The sequence below is a fragment of the Heteronotia binoei genome, chromosome 4 (genome assembly GCF_032191835.1).
Source record: "Heteronotia binoei isolate CCM8104 ecotype False Entrance Well chromosome 4, APGP_CSIRO_Hbin_v1, whole genome shotgun sequence".
NCBI lineage: Eukaryota > Metazoa > Chordata > Lepidosauria > Squamata > Gekkonidae > Heteronotia > Heteronotia binoei.
The window spans coordinates 131,201,574-131,214,645 of NC_083226.1; the positions used below are offsets into that span (position 1 = coordinate 131,201,574).

The following is a 13,072-nucleotide window of genomic DNA, read 5'->3' on the forward strand; positions in this document are numbered from 1 at the left end:
AAGCGCAAAAAGGAAAGACTGCATTATTCCAGGCACAAATTCTCTCTCTCCCGTGTATGTGTTGGGGGGGAGAGCACTCCTGTATTTGAAATGCTGAGATGCCCCGCTGATGAGGAAGAAACTCAAAGGAGAATCCTCTGAAATGCACATAACCATTCGAGGCAAGGGATAAACACTGTTGGGCTGGGTTTTGTTGCCTTTCTGGGTGGTATTTCTGTGTGCGGTCGGGGAGATTAAGAGAAAAGGAGCGTCAGTCTGGCTGGGCACGAAGCAAAGAAACAACTCAAGGGACAAGCCCTGGCAAAGGCGGAACAAGCCTCAAACACAGGCAAGTGCCAGGGCGGGAGTTTCCAAACAGCATCATCAAGGCGCAGCGCGCTGACGGCTAGTCTGGAGGCGCAAAAGAGACAGAGAAGAGGCCCCTCCAGGGAAGGAGACACAGCTCCGCCTCTCTCCTGGTTTCCCCGTCTGTTGCTATCGCTTCGCTGTCAAAACACCCCTCCCTCCTTTCTCCCCCGCCTCTCACCTTCGCCTCCCGCCAACTTCAGAGAGAGAGAGAGAGAGACGCAGAACTGACTCCGTCCCCTCCCCCTCAAGGCTCGGCGCAGAAAGGGGAGGGAAAGGTGAATCTTTTGGCGCATGCGTAGAAGCGTCGTTTGGGATTACTAGCCCCCCCCCCTTGCGTTCCTAGTGCAGTTTCTCCAGACGTTGAACCTTGAAAGCGCATGTACCAAACTGAGCGCGTGTGAGAGGCGGAGAAGAGTATAATCTTGGGAGGAGGGGAACGGATGTGTTCTAGTTGCTACCTTCTGTTTAGTAATCAAGTCCCGCCCCAAACCCCTTCAAAAGGAGACAAAGCTTTGTGAAATTGTTGGAACTTTCATCTGAGTCCTTAAGATTTATAGTACTGCAGTGCTGGCTTTGTTTTGGGTTTTGCTTCCAAGTTTCTCCTGGAGAGTTAAAAAGGTTACACGCCCAGACCTGAAAAGCGAACGAAATCTGTACCTGCAATGTTCACAGCGTTTGCTAACTCTCTGCAGCCCTGATGAGACGAGATAAAATTCTTGAGAGTTGGCCACAATTTGAAGTTCATTATTTGAAGTTCATAGCTGTGACTCATCCAAAATTACAAGCTGTTCTGCTGAAATTCTCTGGAGAAGTGGTGAGTTGGCAGTGACCCACCTTTCATGCATCTATAACCCTAAGGCTAGATTATTATTTTTACTTGTTCTCAACTGTAGGCAGGGTGAAGTGACTCCCATCACAGATTTCCGGGTAAACATAAAGGACAAAAATTCAAATGAGGTTGCCACAAACAGCCTAGTGTATAGTTTGCTCCTTTTTTATATCATTGTAATTTGTCTGCCACAGACAAAAAATGTATTGCACCATCCATGATAAACACTGCCATTCTAAAAAGAGGTTCCTGGGATTAAGACATTGCACAAAATAGAACTTACTTCTGAGTAGACCTGCTGTGGCTTGCTTCCTGGATGTTTCAGTTAGTCTACTAAAATACAACTGTGGTTCCACACAAAAAAAATTATATCAGTTTTGTAGAATCTGAACCATCTATCTGTCAGACTCCCATTCCTCACTTTGATTGATTATATCCTACAACATTTCTAAAACTAAACAAAAATGGTATCTGATGTAGCACTGTCTCTGATCAGCAAAGCCAAGCAAGCCACATAATAACTGATATTTTCAATTACTGTTAAATAGCCCTACATTCAGGCCCATAGCCAGAAAATTTTAGATGGGGGGGCCCAGAGGATGAAAATTTAGGTGGGGGGGGCTAGTGAGAAAGGCGGTGGGTGACCAAGGAAGGCAGGCAAGGCAGGCGGCAGATGACTGAGAAAGGCAGCAAGTGGGCAAGAAAGGCAGCAGGCGGCTGAGGAAGGTGGAGGTGGGCAAGAAAGGCAAGCGAGGAAGGTGGTGGGCAACTGAGAAAAGCAGCGAGAGACTGAGGAGGGTAAGGGGCGGCCGAGAAAGGCAGGCGAGGAAGGCAGCAAGCGACCAAGAAAGGCAGCTGGTGGGTGAGGAAGGCAGCGGGTAGGCAAGGAAGGTGGCAGATGGGAGAGGAAGGCAGCCAGCAGGCAGGAGAGAAAGGCAGGCAAGGAAGGTGGCAGGAGACCAAAAAAGGTGGCTGGCAACTGAGAAAGGTAATGGGCAGTAGAAGATGAAGAAGAAGAAGAAGATAGAAGGTATTGGATTTATATCCCGCCCTCCGCTCCAAATAGTCTCAGAGCGGCTCACAATCTCCTTTACCTTCCTCCCCCACAACAGACACCCTGTGAGGTGGGTGGGGCTGGAGAGGGCTCTCACAGCAGCTGCCCTTTCAAGGACAACCTCTGCCAGAGCTATGGCTGACCCAAAGCCATGCTAGCAGGTGCAAGTGGAGGAGTGGGGAATCAAACCCGGTTCTCCCAGATAAGAGTCCATACACTTAACCACTACACCAAACTGGCAGTAGAGAAGAGCAGGTGGCAGGTGAGAAAGGTGGCAGGTGGCCAAGATGGGCCCCCCCATCTAAAATTTTCTGCCTACGGGCCTGAATGCGGGGCTATTTAACAGTGATTGAAAATATCAGTTAGTATGTGGCTTGCTTGGCTTTGCTTATCAGAGACAGTGCTACATCAGATGCTATGAAAGGTCCCTAAAAGAACTGGGATCCAATGACATCACAGGGAGGATCCAGTGACATCACAGGGAGGGGCCTCCATTATCACCATCTATGGAGGCGGAGCCATGGGGGATTTAGGGAGACACTCCCCAGAAATTTAGCAGGAACCCTCCTAACAATGCCCCTGGGCTGGGCCAAACCCAGGAAAAAGTGGGAGTTGGCCAGTGGTTATCATGGTATCTCAGCTGTCTCCCACTGTGTTCTGTTTCTGAAATTCACTTTTAGAGTAGGCACTTTAAGATCTTCAAACATTCATATCATGTGCATAGGATAAAAATAATGGTCACAAATTTGACAGTAAAATGCAACACTGAAAAGTCTTTAGGGGAACTTGTTAAAAAGTTTCCCTGGATGTTCATTTAAGGCAGGGGTGTCAAACATGCAGTTCGGAGGCCGAATCAGGCCCCCGGAGGTTTCCTATCAGGCCCCCAAGCAACTGGCTGTCATCTGCTTTCTTCTTCCTATATCTTGCTTCCTTCTGCATAACAGCTTGCTTTGCAAGGCTTGCTCAATTGCACAGGAGCTGCAGAGCAAAACCTCTATTTTCTCCATTGGCTAAGGCTCCTCCCTTGGGGAGGAAGGGGGGAGGCAGAGCTTGCTTTGCCAGGCTTTCTCAATTGCACAGTGGAGCTACTGAGTCAAGCCTCTCTTCCTTCTATTGGCTGGGGCTCTACCCCTCCACCCCCCATCCCCTGGGGAAGGAAGGAAAGAGACAGAGCTTCCTTTGCCCAGTTCCCTGCATCCCATGGGAGAAATACAAAGAAAGCATCTTTAAGACTGATGAGTGCTAACGTTTTAAGCACGCTTTAAGTTTTTAAAAAAATGTATTTGTGTTTGTGTTCTTTATAAAATTTGTATCTCTTACATAATCTTAAATAGGTACACACATGGCCCAGCCCGACATGGCTTGGCCCAACACGACATGGCCCAGCCCAACAAGGTCTCATTTATGTCAGATTCGGCCCTAATAACAAATGAGTTCAACACCCCTGATTTAAAGTGTCTTGTTTCTTCCTTATTCATAAGGGTAACATTGTACTGAAATTTACAACATTATGGCGTCACAGATACCTTCATTTGGTAAATGCATGACTGGAGTCTCTGAGCTAGGGCAGAATAGAAAACAGCTGCTGTGTATTCAAAGCAATTGAGCAATAAAACGGCTACTCTGAGGTCCCCACTGAATGTCCTGAAAGGTTCAAGTGTTCTCCTACAGGTTCCTCAGGCTTGTGATTCTTGATGCCAGATTTGTGTCCATTGAATCTGGGGAACTGAAAGATTTTTTCTGCCATCTATGCCTAAAGGAGTACTTCCAACATATGCAACAACAGAAGAACACTTCAACCTTCCAGGACACTCATTGGGGGACCTCGAAGTAACTGCTTTATTGCAAAGGAACTTCAGAATCCGATGCGACTAGGAGACTGCTGAATTGCAAGCTAACACAACACTCAGAACAATGGAACCCCCAGGATTTAACAGAGATATTGGCTTCTCTCACTACAGATGCTAAGTCACTGCAATTTTCATGTCTTACCTAATGTATTATTCCAATCTTAACTCACTTGCTCAGTTACTTAGAAATTTGTACTCCAATTAGCTCTTCCTACCTGGAGAGCCGGTTTGGTGTAGTGGTTAAGTGTGCGGACTATTATCTGGGAGAACCGGGATTGATTCCCCACTTTTCCACTTGCACCTGCTAGCATGGCCTTGGGTCAGCCATAGCTCTGGCAGCTGCTGTGAGAACCCTCTCCAGCCCCACCCACCTCACAGGGTGTCTGTTGTGGGGGAGGAAGGTAAAGGAGATTGTGAGCCGCTCTGAGACTCTTCGGAGTGGAGGGCGGGATATAAATCCAATATCTTCTTCATCTTCATCTTCTTCCTGGCAATTTAATCCTTCATTACCTATATGTAATATTTGAAGAAATCTGTTTCAATTAATCTTAGAGAGTGAACATACTAAGTCTCTCAGTTCTTGCTTACACCCATAATGGAACTTTACTTTACTCGTAAGTACCACTGGACTCAAACCTTGTTCCCACACCTGCTTGTTTACTCTTGCATTGCTAATTTATTGCCATTCACAGATCTTTCTCACATCCAATCTCAGCTTTAAACATCTACGGTTACCCACGTGGATCTAAATAAAACAGTGTGCATACACAGGGAAGGTTATACCTGGAATTAAATTTGGTTGGTCTTAAAGGTGCCACTGGACTTCAACTTTGTTCTGCTGCTTCAGACCAACACAGCTACCCCACCTGAATCCATTCTCTAGTTGGTTGCCCCTTTGAACCTGTACCACACCATTTTAGGTAACAGCAAAATGAAAAGCACGAACATGTACAGAGTGCACATTCCATGGCAATGTTGTCTCTGAACTGCACACAGGACAAAAAGAAATTTTAAAAGGCCTCTGATCTTCATGTCCCCTCCACCCAATCTCACTTTCCCCCAAATGCAAATTAGAGCCAAGCAAGTATGTTGAGCCCAACAAAGCCCCTGCAGTCTGACTGTTGCCACACTGAAAGTGGATGCAGCTAGCCAGGATTAAGGACTATACTTTCTTTTCCAACAGACCAAACATATTTAAGTATTGCTGTGTTCTGACTACCAAAACCTTAGTAATTAATCTAGAAAGTCCAAAGATACAGCTAAAAACTTTTGCAGGTCACCTTTTAAAATATCTTTTAAAATATCATCTTTCAAAATATCAAGCATTCTTCAGTGTTCTAGGCTGGCCAGATGGATGGACAAAATAGCCACCTTTCCTAGATCTCAGGTGAGAGATCTGTCCTCCCTGATGGATCCAGCAGCAAGAGAGCTTCTCTTCTTATTGCCAGAAGCATTATCAAAGTTCTTTCCCCACCTCCTTGACCCAGATCTGCTGAGGTCAAAACAGCTTTTCCTGTCTCCAGAGATAGTCTTCCTATTTGATACCTCCATGTATAGGTTCCAGCTGCCGGCTAGAGCAAATTAAAGCATGCAAATTAGAGCATGCGGGGATCCATGTTGTAAAGATTAGAGGTGTGGCTCCGTGTAATGTCAGAAGAAAGAGGCTGAGGAAGAACTAACTATTGAAACCGTGAGGAGTCCTTTTTAAAGCGGTTCCTTATTCTCTCCACACCATCATGAGTGGAACACTAAGAAATTAAAGACTTTATCCACGTCTTCACTAAGTCCTATTTGAAGAGGCTTTCAGTCTTTGTGACTGTTGAGAGACTTTGTGGGAAAAATTTCAAGAATGTTCAGTGTTCCTTAGTTCTGTTTTTGTTTAATCTCACTAAATACACATATTTATATGCTTTGCATGAAAGTTTCATTGCTTCTGGTGGTTATCTTATATTGTTTATCTTCAAACCAGTTCCAGTTGTATTTATTACCCCTGGAAAAAATGGCTTCTTTGAAGGTTAGACTCTATGGCACTGTACCATTCTGAGGCCCCTCCCCTTCCCAAACCCCAACTGGATCCACCCCCAAAGTCTCCAGGTATTTTCTAACACAGACCTGGCAACCCTACCTAGAATATTATTACTACCCTTTTCATGAATAAGAGATTTTCAATGCAATCTTAAACAGACTTACATCCTTCTACACCCCTTGACTCCCATGTGTTTACAAGAGTATAATTCTGCATTGTACATCGTACAGAGTAGTTAAAAAGCTCATGCAGTGTAAAGCAGAAAGCATCTAGATATGCCATACTAGGCAGTTGTTCATTTGAATTATGTTATATACACCTAAATAGACAGATTGCTACAGTATTTTTGAAGACGGTTTCATGCACTATAAAAACATCAAGAGTTCTGTGAATACATGCCCCTTCTGACATTCTGTAGTCTGAGTCATCTATCAAGTGTGAAATTTTCCAAGTATGGTATTTCTAATATTCTGAATATCTGCAGTAAGTCGTGGCTGAAACAATAATGTTAGGACTAAAGCACTTGTACACAAGATTCCATTTTCCTAGATACTAAGCTCTTACCAGTTCAATTGTTCCAGCATGTATCTATTATTGTATTCTAGTATAATGAACCTGAGCCCTATGGAGAAATTAGTGGATTCTTCTCTAGTTTACTGTGACCAGTTTGCAAAGCACCTTGCAAATAAAAACTATCAAACATGTGATTGCAATCATACTGAAGGTTTCCATCCGCCATATTCAAAGGAATACTTTTCACTAGCTGAAACCTAAGGACAAGTTACCTGCAGAAGTGAAAACTGCTAGTTGTCCTGTAGACCTTTGTCCTTCAGGGTTATGAAATCTACTAAGAGTTGCTGCTATTACCAATTGTTCCCTTTCTGAAGATTCATTCTTTCTAGCTTTTAGAAAGACAGTAATAAGAGCATTTTTAAAGAAGCTGTCTTTGAATCTAAGCTATTTGTAGTGCAGAGTTAATCAACAGAATTTAGTGGTTTAAGAAGTGTAACTCTTCTTAGGAGGACACTGTTAAAAACTATCAGCCAATGTAATTTTGGAACAGATGTAGAGGCAAAACAACTCTGAGTTTTCCTGCATTAAACTAATTAACTGGATCTTTTCCCATCTGGATTCCAGCCTGGCTATGGCAAGAAAACCACCTCAATTGCCTTGCTGGTTTACCTTTGAGGAGGAATGTGTCTGTTGGTTTCCATCTATGTCTCAGTGCAGTCTGATACTAGCACCTTTAGTGTTGTTTCACTGATATGGTACTGCTGTCTTGTATTGGTTTTTCAGTCTTTTTTGAAGGTAACTCCCAGAAGATTTTGCTGGAAAATTTCGGTTCAGACCATTGGGTTCTGGCCTGTGGTATTCTCCAAAGCTTTTACCTTACTCCCCATGGCGTTTAACAACTACATGAATCTGCTAAAACAGATTTATACAGGGATTGGATTACAGTGTTACCAACATGCAGATGACAGACAATTTCTCTTTTCCCCCATAAATCCTAGGCTTGCCTAGTCCCCAGGTCTGGGCAGGGGATCCCCTGTTTTTCAAGCTCCTCCCCACTGCCAACCATCTGATTGGTGAGGGAAAGCCACACCCCAACAGCCACCATGTGCCTTCAAACCTTGGCAGGTTTAAAAGAAGCTTGCAACTGTTTGTGTTTCTGAATGTGTATATGCCTTTAAATCTCAGCAGAAAAATTGCAGGGGGGCAGGGGGAGCAGACAGAGCCACATTACTCTCAATCCCTCTGTTTGTTTGAAGGAAAACACTACCCCCTAGGCTGATCTATTAGTCTGAAGAAGTTGGTTGAAATACAGCAGATGGTTATCTTCAGCAACGTGAGTAAATTGCCCAGTAAGATCACAAAAGCATGTGCTTGCTAACTGTGTTTATTTTGGCTGCTTTGTGAGAGTATGTACGTTCACTTTCATTTACTGGAAGTTTAGCTGCTGAGGGTCAAGGAAATGAAGACTATATTTAGGGGAACTTCACTGCTGTATTTTTATTTGTTTTAGGGAATGGGAAAGCTTCCAAGCTCCACCCCTAAAGTCCCCAGATTTTTCTGTGTTGGTCCTGGCAACCCTAGTAAATCCAGGGAAGGATGTGATACCATAGAGGTCACCCTCCAGAACTGCCATTTTTTCCACAAGGAAATGGATCTCTGTAGTGTGGAGATAGGTATGCCTCACTCGCCTGGGGCTCTCCTGGGCTGCCCTCTCCCTTGGTCAAAAGGCCAGCAAGCTATCTGCTGCCCCAAATCAGAAGTGGAGAAAGGGTGGTACAGACTTCTCCAAGGGTTGATGAGGGCTGCTGGGGGTATGGCAAAAGCCCCTGGTGGCTGGCTGGCTGTTCTCCTAATCCAGGGATTGTTATGCAGCTGTACCTACTATTCAATGGACAAGATAGGTGAGGAGGAAAGGGGGAACCCCTCAGAAAGGAGGGGTTTGGGGAGGGACGGTGGCTCAGTGGTAGAGCATCTGCTTGGGAAGCAGAAGGTCCCAGGTTCAATCCCTGGCATCTCCAAAAAAGGGTCCAGGCAATAGGTGTGAAAAGCCTCAGCTTGAGACCCTGGAGAGCCTCTGCCAGTCTGAGAAGACAGTACTGACTTTGATGGACCAAGGGTCTGATTCAGTAGAAGGCAGCTTCATATGTTCATATATGTTCAAAGGTTCAGGAGCTGTGCTCCTATGAGCTCCTGCTGCATCTGAGGCCTGTTTTAAACTAACTTCCACATAAAGCTTTGAGTTTGTTTGAATATAACATTTAAATCACACAATTCCCCACTTCAAGTATCTCAGTTCAAGTATTTGTTGCCATTAGACCTAAAATTAATATTTTAATTTAAAAAAAACAACAACAACTAAACATAAGTAAAAATAGCTGAATCGAACAATGTTCTGTTCAGGACATCAGACAGTTTTCCAGTTCTAATTTTTATCACTACTGATGATGCTCTTTTCTTTTTTAAAAAGCAACCTATATACAGTGAATAGTTTTATAGTTTTAAAACTTTATAGATTTTTTATTCTTTGCAAGCTATTGACAAAAATGTGGCAAAGAAGATAAATCTATACCCAATTTGCTTCTGACCAGTTTTACCTGAAATTAACCTTTTATTAGTTCTCCATAGGTTGCTATGCATGGATGTTTTTTTCCAGAATACCATTGTACCATTGTAGATTTGTTTAATGTTTTGAAATAGTAATTGGTTGAGTCACAGCAAAAGTTAATAATAATTATACTTTATAGATAAAACTTTTGATCTGCACAGCATTTTAAAATGTTCACCTTGTTCATTCTCCTAACAACTTTAAGTTTCTTGTAACATTGCTTTTAATTTAGTGATAAGAGAAGAATTGTTTGATACCCTGAAAATAAAACATAAAATATTTGCTGGGAATAGGGGATGTAGGCTTCCCCTGTCGCTCCAGGTTTTCCTGGTATAACTCCTGGATTTAAATCCCAGATGGACCATTCCACAACCATCATCAACATTGTAATTTCATCCATTCTTCAACCCCTTACTAGCTTTTTAATAGTAAAAACCTACAAACAAAGTGTTACTCCAAAAAACAAAAAAATCTGTACACAGTCTTAACAGAATCAGCCAAAATGCATTTTACAAACAAATTCAATGGAATTTATGATTAGATAAAGTATGATAAAGAGAAAGCTCTTTAAATGTGAAACTTCTGTTGAACAGGAACTGTCAGTTGTAGCTTGAGAACTGAAGACTGCATATGGAACAAGCCCAAGTAATTCCCATCCCAAATTATGCACAGGACACATTTCCCTCCCATTGCCTGCAGTGTTTATGTTGGTGGATACCATACTATGGAGCCTGAATGTCTGCATCAGGGAATTTCTAGTTGGCACTGGTACTATTATTATTATTTATCTTTTTTTAAAAAAACTATCCAAATTAGATTTAATTACTGATTAATTGAAGAGAATAATGAAGTACAAAACAATACATCAGCTGGATAAGAAAGGTAAGGGGGAAAAGCCAAGCAGGACATTTTTGCAACACATATAGTTACAAAAACACATTAATTTTTTCTGTATTACTCCAAAGATTTCAAATCTCTAATGGGGATGAGGACCTGTTAATAATACTCAATGAATGGCTTCCAGATTGCAAAAATGTCTTCTGCACATGTTTAACCAATTTTTAATTTCTCTAACAGCATGGGGGTCTCTTTATTGAATATGTGTGGCAGTTTCATAACTAATGTAAGTTTTTTAAAATGTGAATTTAAACTTTCATAGAAAAGTATTCACCTTCTGAAACTGTTTAAATCCTTTCTTCTCTTTTTTGATATTTTTGTATTGCATGTATGTCTGTGTCTGTCTGCACCTGGAAGTCATGGTAACTTCTGGCGACTGACCCTTATTGGGGCTATGGAGGATATTCAGAGAGGTGGCTGAATGAAGCTTGGCCCTGTCCTCTCCCTGCTTAGAACCCTATAGAAAAGTCAGAAATGAGTAATATACTGAGCACAAAAATGTACATTTATTTAGAAGCTAAATCCTGCTTTATTCCCTGTTGCTTTTCAGAAAGCGTCTTGAGGACTGAAGTCAACTACACATATTTAATTCAATTTACTTCTACGCTTAAAGTAATATACATGAAAGGGTAAAACAGAAGTGGCTAGGCTTTACTACTCAATGCAGCGAACATGAGATCTGCATGTGGCAACCATAGCTGTTTAGTGACTATCATCTACTTTTCTAAGCATATAGTACTGTTGTTGTTATTTATTAAACATGATTAATTGCTCTGGGCGATGTACATGTATTTAAAATAGGGTTGCCACGTCCAATTCAAGAAATATCTGGGGACTTTGGGGGTGGAGCCAGGAGACATTGGGGGTGGAGCCATAAGCAAAGTTGTGACAAGCACAACTGAACTCCAAAGGAAGTTCTGGCCATCACATTTAAGGGGACCACATACCTTTTTAATGTCTTCCCCACATCAAAAACAATGAAGGATAGGAGCACCTTCTTTTGGGGCTCATAGAATTGGACCCTCTGGTTCAATCTTTTTGAAACTTGGAGAGCATTTTGAGGAGACTCATCAGATGCTATGCTGAAAATTTAGTACCTCTACTTCAAAAAACCGCCCCTCCAGAGCCCCAGATACCCTGGGATTAATTCTCCATTATACCCTATGGTCCAGCAGACATCCCCCCCCCCCAGTTTCTGATGACGCTGAAGCTCTGGAGGGCCTCCAAACCAGGGCTCCCCTGCCCCCACCTGGGGATTGGCACCTCTACTCATGAGTTGCTGAACTTTCAAGTTTTTCACAGTAACACAGGGCAACCAAAGGTTCAAGTTTACCTTCACACTATGCAAATGACCTCTGCAAGGATTGTGCAACAAACGGAGGGTCTGGGCTCCTTTCACAGCCATGTTGTTCTGCCTCCTCCCCCCTCCTCCTCTTCAGCCTTAAAGACGCAGATATACCATCCCAAGAGGAAAGCTTTCTCAAGTAGAGACTGAAACCTCCGGAGGGGGAAAGGCACATGATGGCTGTGGGGTGGGGCTTCCCCCCCGCCAGCCAGCTGATGGGGTGGGAAGGAGCCTGGGAAAGTGGGAAAACCCCCACTGGGACCTGGGAATTGGCAAGCCTAATTTAAAACAATATGTAAGTTAAAACCCAACACAGCAAAGTCATAGTACACAGAGAACCTTGATTTCAATCCCAATATTTTCCATATCACTCAGTCCAAATGAGTGGCGAGAGCTGTCATGACAAATCAAAATGGGCCTCAAATGTAATTTTTAAAAACATCAGAACCTTAAATAATGTATATGTGTGCATTTGTGTGTGTGTTCTTTAAAAATGGCAAAACAAACAAAGATTATTGAACTGCTCCATACTCTGCTTAGTGTGTCTATTGTATTAGCTGGAGTTTTACAATGTTAGTCTTGGCTCAGCCATGATGGAAAACCATGGTTCAATTGAATAGCGGCTAGTTTGTGATTTGGCTCATGGTAAGTCTTTTGCTTTCATACCTGTTGCTCTTTCCCTTGCCTCCCCTGCAGAGATCCAACTGCTATGTCAGCTTGCAGGGCAGCAGGGCAGCACCAGGGAAGAAACCAGGATTAAGGCATGATATTCACATTTGCTTATTATGCAAAACATTAGTTAAGATGCCTGTGGTTAATAAGCCAGCTTCAGTTCAAGGTTTCAAATCCTGGTTTTACATATCCTAACTAATCATAGTTAATGGCATGGCCCATGTTAATATCACATTAAAAACAGTTAGTTCAAATAACTGTTTGGGTTTTTTGCTTGAGATTTAACAGAACCTTAATATTGTCTGTTGAGTCATCATCAGTGCCTAAGCAGAAACTCATTGATTTCAATAGACTTAGAAAGGTGTAACTCTTTTTAGGTTGGCACTGTTAGTTTCTGATCAAATAAAGAAGCAGCTTTTTATCTTTTCTTTTTCAGATTGGCATACAGTGAGACCATGGCAAATCATGTGAGAAGTATTACAATTTCTGGAAGAATATCATGTTGATGTAAGCAAATGCTCAAATAAAAGAAGATGCCTCACAACTCCCAGAGATTATGAACAATATTGTCATAAAAAGACTGAAATGGGTATAATAAAACAAAAGTACTACTTTTTTGCTATAAGCAATATCTGGGGATGGGGTGGAACCTAGGGAAGGTCACTGTGTGCTCAGAAGACAACAATAAACATCAACCTACTAGTGTCAGTTATTCTGACACAGAGAGACAATGAAGAATCTGTTCTCACATATAACTAAGAGTTCCCCAGCATCATAAATTATCATCTTCCTTGTGTAGTCTGCAGCCTGCAAAGCTATAACATGATTCTAATTCCAGGTCTGCAACTCAAGAAGAGACATTATTCTGGAAATAAAGAGCAGCTGCCAAAAGTTTGGAAGTGCTTTGTGTTTCACAGATGCAGAATTTAACTC

At 42.5% G+C, this 13,072-nt stretch overlaps 1 protein-coding gene and 1 long non-coding RNA gene across 4 annotated transcripts in view; one reads left to right on the top strand and one right to left on the bottom strand.

Annotated features, from left to right (window-relative positions):
- Nucleotides 1–738, bottom strand: part of ATG10 (autophagy related 10) — a 237,816-nt gene extending 237,078 nt beyond the window's left edge. For 2 of the 3 annotated variants that reach the window (XM_060235745.1, XM_060235744.1), the window contains exon 1: nt 527–624. The gene's annotated coding sequence lies outside the window, so the exon portion shown is untranslated. Of the gene's footprint in view, nt 1–526 lie in introns of all 3 variants that reach the window. The other variant, XM_060235743.1, reaches the window with a different exon arrangement.
- LOC132569551 (uncharacterized) lies at nt 655–12,751 on the top strand. The gene is made up of 3 exons (XR_009555274.1): nt 655–1,162; nt 10,673–10,751; nt 12,576–12,751. It is a non-coding gene; the product is annotated as an uncharacterized LOC132569551 (long non-coding RNA).
- The last annotated feature ends 321 nt before the right edge of the window (nt 12,752–13,072 follow it).